The sequence below is a fragment of the Gossypium hirsutum genome, chromosome A07 (assembly GCF_007990345.1).
Source record: "Gossypium hirsutum isolate 1008001.06 chromosome A07, Gossypium_hirsutum_v2.1, whole genome shotgun sequence".
Classification (NCBI taxonomy): Eukaryota; Viridiplantae; Streptophyta; class Magnoliopsida; order Malvales; family Malvaceae; genus Gossypium; species Gossypium hirsutum.
In genome coordinates, this window is record NC_053430.1 from 44,611,160 (window position 1) to 44,618,288 (window position 7,129).

Genomic DNA, 7,129 nt, shown 5'->3' on the forward strand with positions numbered 1-7,129 from the left:
AAATCAGCCGGGAAACAATAACCTCTTACCATCAGTAGACAATTTTTACAAATTTTATCCACTAACACAGACTGGCCCAGGGGGTTCGAGACTTTAACCACAAATTCAGTAGGTTCAACAGATAAATTTTAACAATTGCAAGTTTAACACATATATATGAATGCGTAGAACCAGGATCAATCAATGCAGTAATATCAGTATCAAGTAAAGAAAATGTACCAGTAATAACATCGGTGCTGAAGCATCTTTCTGGCACAATGGCATATGTTCTAGCAGGTGCTCGTACCTCAGGCCTACCTATAGTATCTTTTGTAGCTCCTCGACTACCCTGACATTACCGGATGGTCGAGGTGGTCTGCCCCTCGAACTAGATTACTCGGCTTCGATATATGTTCAACTTCTTTTTCAACCTTTCTGGACAATCTCTGAGAAATGGTCAAAAGAACCACATCGGTAACAAGCCCCACTCTTAAATCGGCATTCACCAAAATGAGCTTTATTACAGTACTGGCATCTCGGTTTAGGAGTGCCAACACTGCCAACACTGGTCATGATGGAGTAGAAGGCCTTGATTAGTGCGTTGAGAACCTCGCTCTTTGCCCGAATACCCAATGGCTAAGTAGAACGATCCTGATATTTCTTCAATTTCTTTGAAGCAGAAAACTGGGATTTTCCCATCGGTCTTTTACTAAAAATTCGAGCTTCCCTCTCAGCCTGTTTTTTCTTTGCTCAATTCTTCTGCTTTATAAGCTCTCTCTGCCAATGTAGCAAACTCTCGAATTTCAAGAATTCCGATCAGTAACTTAATGTCTTCATTCAACCCTTCTTCGAATCGTTTACACATTTCAGCTTCTGACTGTACCCATTCTCGAGCATATTTACTCAATCGAACAAATTCTCTTTCATATTCAGATACTGATCTATTCCCTGTTTCAGCTCAAGAAATTCTTTTCTTTTCTGGTCAAGGAACCTCTGGCTGATATATTTTTTTCTAACTCGGTCTGAAAGAATCCCATGTAATTTCTTCTTTTGAACAACTGAAGCTTTAGTATTCCACCAATGGTAAGCTGTATCTTTTAGCAGTGAGACGGCACATTTCAGACATTCTTCTGTGTACAAGATAATTCTTCCAGAACCCGAGTAGTGTTTTCTAACCAGAATTCAGCCCGTTCGGAATCATCATCAACTGCTGCTCGAAATTCTTCGCCCCATATTTTCGAATTTTATCTATGGAGCTTTCCCTTTTCTGACAGATCAGTACCTGTACCTTGTGGGATTCGGGAACCGGTGGAGGAGCAGGAGGGGGAGCTTGAACTTGCTGCACTACAGGGTTAGTTCTTAAGTATTGATTAAACCATTCATTCATCATTTGAAAGAAGGTTGTTTTTGCCTCCTCCCCTAACCCTTGTCTCGGGCCTTCTACTCTAGTTTCTTCTCTTTGTACTAAGCGGAGCATGACTCCCAGCTTCCTCAGATTGAGCTCGGTGGATGACATTACTATAAGAAAACACATTTTAAATGGTAGGAGATATCACACTATCAATAATAATTTAAATGGCATGTATAGCTAATCCCGTATTTGCTACATCGGTCCTAGAACCGGCTAAATCGTAGCTCTGATACCAATAAATGTAATACCCCTACCCGTATTCATTGCGGAATAGGTACGAGGCATTACCGGAGTTTACAATTTAAATTTTTTTATATTCAATATAGCCCTTTTATAAAATCTACCTTCCCTGTAATATTAAATCGAGACCAATCCACATCAACCAAATCAATTCAATATATTTTCATGATAGATTCATGCATTTATATAAGATAACGTCATCACATATCTATAACCAGGTTTGTTAACCATACTAATGGCTAACTTTACATTCATTTCACGTTAACATTTACTTTGTTAGCTTATACATGCCATTGATTTCCAAATAAAGTTTCTTTATATACCGAAATCCTGAGGTTGACAGTGTGATGTGTCTCCGACCAAATCGACCTCCGAGCTCTTACACTACAAAACAGGGAAAAAGGAAACGGGGTAAGCACTTTGTGCTTAGTAAGCTCATGTAACAAGAATTATACTTACCTAATATTTTCAATACAATAAATAAACATCCATATATCCATTCAATGTATTATTACCCAAATGCACAAACTCAACATTCAAGTTAGTACAATAATTTCCATGTATCAATAATATATATACCATGATTGATGAGCTCGTCAATACCATGATTTCCATTTCCTTGTATTTTTCCATATTTATCCCGTTGAATTTCAGAATTTCGATGGATTTTCAAGGTACACTTTTTGTACAATTCGGGTCGTCAATTCATATTCATGTCGCACATTCCATTTAGAAGCACACTCCCGCAACCTCAACCTTGCAGCGGGATTACCAGTCAGGCTAAATCCCCTGCAATATAAACTCATAGAGTATTGTCGGGATTCCAGTCCAGGCTAAATCCCCTGCAACGACAATTACTCTAATGAGCTTGGATCTGAATACCAGTCCAGGCTAAATTCAGACCCAATTCGGATTACCCGTCCGGGCTAAATCCATTTTACACATATTCTTCGGAGGGCTATATCAGATAGGATCACCCGTCCGGGCTAGATCCTTTTTACCGTCAATTCCTTTTCAGAGATCCATCGAATTTTCCTTTCATTCAACGGGATTTCTTCCCATTTTATCAAATATATCAATGTTTCATAATTTCATACAATGAACATCAAATCATATTCACATCAATAACATACAATCTCAAGCATTTCAGAATATAATTCAAGTTAACGAACTTACCTTGATACTTGTTTGAAACATAAAAATCTACTAATCCCGAACTTTTTCTTTCCTCGATCTAGCTTCGTATTTGAATCTTCGGATCTAAATAAATAAATTAATTATCAATTTAATACATTTCATGTTCATATGCAACATTCTTATAATTCAACTATTATTTATAATTCATTTAAAGTGTCTACTTGAGTCATAGTCACTAAATTATTTATAACTTGAGCTACGGAACTCCAAATTAAGATCTGTTAATTTTCCCTAAAACTAGACTCATATATATTTTTACCATAAAATGTTCAAATTTTTGGTTTAGCCAATCAGTACAGTTTTTCTTCAAATCACCCCTATTCTTTGTCTAACAGTTCTGACCCTTCTTCACTAAAAATAAATTATCTCTTTATACAGAATTCAAATGATGTTCTCGTTATTTCTATTAAAAATAGACTCATCATAATTCTAACATATTAATTTAAGTCCCTAATTATTTTTATTCAATTTTTATAATTTTTAAAGTCAGAACAGGGGAACCCGAATTCATTCTGACCTTATCTCACAAATTCATTATATCTCAAAATTTACAAATCCATTGCTTACAATATTTCTTTATGAGAAACTAGACTCAATAATATTTAATTCCATATTTTTTCATCTTCTAATTCGATTCCTACAATTTTTGGTGATTTTTCAAAGTTAGTCTACTGCTGCTGTCCAAACTGTTTTAGTGCAAGCTGTTTATTACCATTTTTCCCCTAAGCTTTTAATAAATGATAATTTCGTCCCTACTCAATTAGCCTCTCAATTGAGCTGATTTTTCTCAATTAACATTTTATTCTATCACCTTAAACTAGTTTACAACCTTTAGGATCATAATTTCAGCAATAGACTTTAATTCCAAACATTTTCACAATTAGGTCCTAAAAATCAATTTCCATTGAAATTGCCTAATAAAACCATCTCATAAACAAATTAAAGCTTTAATTTCATTCTATTTCATCATAAACTTACAGCACTAAACCATGGTGACTTTCAATTTCATCCATGAAATCAAAAACTAATGAATTTAATAGTAGGACCTAGTTGTAAAAGTCTTAGAAACACAAAATTACAAGAAAAAGGCAAGGATTAACTCACTTGGTGCAAACATTATGAAATACCAGCTTAGAGAACCCTCCTATGGCGTTTTTAGCTGCTGGAATTGAAGAGAAATGAAGAAAATCTAGATATTTCCTATTTAGTCCTAGTTTTATTTAGTTAATTTTGCAATATTCAATTTTACCCTTAATTTATCAATTTTTCTGCTGATTTCATACCCTTGCCGTCCAGCCCAAATAACTTTTGGGTCTAATTGCCTTTTAAATCCTTTCTCATTAGACTCTTAACTATTTAATCTCTCTAGCAAATTTTACACCTATTACAATTTAGTCCTTTTCATTTAATTGACTACCCAAACATTAAAATTTCCTAACGAAATTTTAATACCACATTAATAAATTTTCATAAATATTTATAAATTATTTTCGACTCGATTTTACGAGATAGAGATCCCGATACCTTATTTTACCCAATTTCTTCAATAATTTCTTTTTTAACAATCACTAAATCGATAAAATTTTCCTATCAATATTTCATACGATTTTCCTATCATATAATTTTCAAGCAAAAATATTGAAATAAATTTCTCTTTAAATGGATCTATGATTACGAAACCTTGTTCCGATAACCTTGAATTTAGGCCATTACAACTCTCCCCCCCTTTTAAGGATTTTCGTCCCCGAAAATCTTACCAGTAAGAGGTTTGGGTATTGTTTCTCATTGCCTCCTCCGGTTCCCATGTTGCTTCCTCAATCCCGTGCTTTTGTCACAATACTTTCACCAAATTTATCTTTTTATTTCTAAGCTCTTTTGTCTCTCGTGCCAATATCTTGGCTGGTTCTTCACTGTAAGTCATATCCGGTTGAATCTCTACTTCTATCGGAGAAATAACATGTGAAGGATCTGATCGATATGGTCGTAACATAGATACATGAAACATTATGGATTCTATCAAGTTCCGGTGGTAATGCCAATGATAAGCGACCGGTCCAATTCTTTCCTGATTTCATAGGGCCCGATAAATCTTGGACTCAATTTACCCTTTCGACTGAATCGAAGAACTTTCTTCCAAGGAGACACTTTCAGAAATACCTTGTCACCGACTTGAAATTCAATCTCTTTCGCTTAAGGTCGGCATATGATTTTTGACGATCGGAAGCTGCTTTTAGACTATCTCGAATAACCTTTACTTTTTCTTCTGTTTCCCGGATCAAGTCAACCCCATGTATCTTCCTTTCACTGAGCTCTGTCCAATATAACGGTGTTCTACATTTTCTACCATACAAAGCTTCATACGGAGCCATTTTAATACTAGACTGATAACTGTTATTGTAAGCAAATTCAATCAAAGGTAGATACCTCTCCCAATTACCTTCAAACTCTAGTATACAACATCAGAGCATATCTTCCAATACCTGAATTACACGCTCAGATTGACCATCTGTCTAAGGATGAAATGCAGTGCTGAAATACAACTGAGTACCCAAGGCTTCTTGCAATTTGTCCCAGAAACGAGACGTAAATCGGGGATCTCTATCTGATATAATGGAGAGAGGCACTCCATGTAACCTGACAATATCAGATATGTACAGTTCAATTAGTTTATCTAAAGAATAATCCATATGTACCAGAATAAAGTGAGCTGACTTTGTTAATCGATCAACAATCACCCAAATAGCATCTTTTTTCCTCGGAGACAAAGGTAGGCCCGATACAAAATCCATAGTGATCCTTTTAGTATAGTAATTGACTGAAGTAACCCCGAAGGTACCTGATGTTCAGCTTTAACTTATTGACATATTAAACACCTTGATACAAACTCAGAGATATCACGTTTCATTCCCGACCACCAGTACATCTTTTTCAGATCATTATACATTTTATTACTCCTCGGATGTACAGACATAGTACTACTGTGGGCCTCGCGTAGAATCTTCTGTATGAGCTCTGAATTCTGAGGTACACATACACTACCTCTGAATAATAAACAATCATCAGAACCAATCTGAAATTCAGAATCATTACCTGACTCACACTGTGCCCGTTTAACCTGTAACTTCTCATCATTCTTCTCAGCTTCACATATTTTTGTAAAAATGTCGGTTTAGCTCTCAATTCAGCTAGGATTAACCATCATCAGTCAATGATAACCGGGTATTCATAGCTCGTAAAGCAAACAGAGATTTCCGGCTCAAAGCATCAGCTACAACATTAGCCTTACCCGGATGGTAATCAATAATCAAATCATAGTCCTTTATCAGTTCAAGCCACCTGCGCTGTCTCAAATTCAAATCTTTCTGTGTCATCAATATTTCAAGCTTTTATGATCAGTATAAATATGACATTTCTCACCATACAAGTAATGCCGCCATATCTTCAGCGCAAATACAGTAGCAGCTAATTCAAGATCATGTACTGGGTAATTTCTTTCATGTGGTTTAAGGTGTCTTGAAGCATAGGCTATTACTTTACCTTCTTGCATCAAAACACAACCTAAACCATTTAATGAGGCATCACTGTAAATAACAAATTCCTTACCCAGTTCAGGCTGCACTAATACAGGTGCTTTCGTTAATAGGTCTTTCAATCGGTTGAAACTTTGTTGACATTCATCAGTCCACTCGAACTTTACATCTTTCTGCAATAATCGAGTCATTGGAGAAGCTATCATAGAGAATCCCTGTACAAATCTCCGATAATACCCGCTAAACCCAAGAAACTTCTAACTTCAGATACTTTCTTCGGTGGACTCCAATTGACAATAGCTGAGATTTTACTTGGATCTACCTGATGCCTTCGCCAGATACAATGTGTCCAAAAAACCCACTTCTCGAAGCCAAAATTCACATTTACTGAATTTAGGATACAACTGCTTCTCTCGTAGAATTTGAACACAATTCTCAAATGTTCTGCATGTTCTTCTTCATCCCGAGAAAAACCAAAATATCATCAATGAATACTACTACAAATCTGTCTAAGTACGGTCTGAATATCTGGTTCATCAAATCCATGAATACTGCAGGTGCATTAGTTAGCCCAAACGGCATAACTAGAACTCATAATGCCCGTACCTGGTTCTAAAGGTTGTTTTTGGCACATCTGACTCCTTTACCCGTAACTGATGAAAACCTGATCGAAGATCAATCTTTGAAAACATAGGAACACCTTTCAGCTGATCAAATAAATCATCAATCCGGGGTAACGGGTACTTATTCTTTATGGTTACTTTATTAAGCT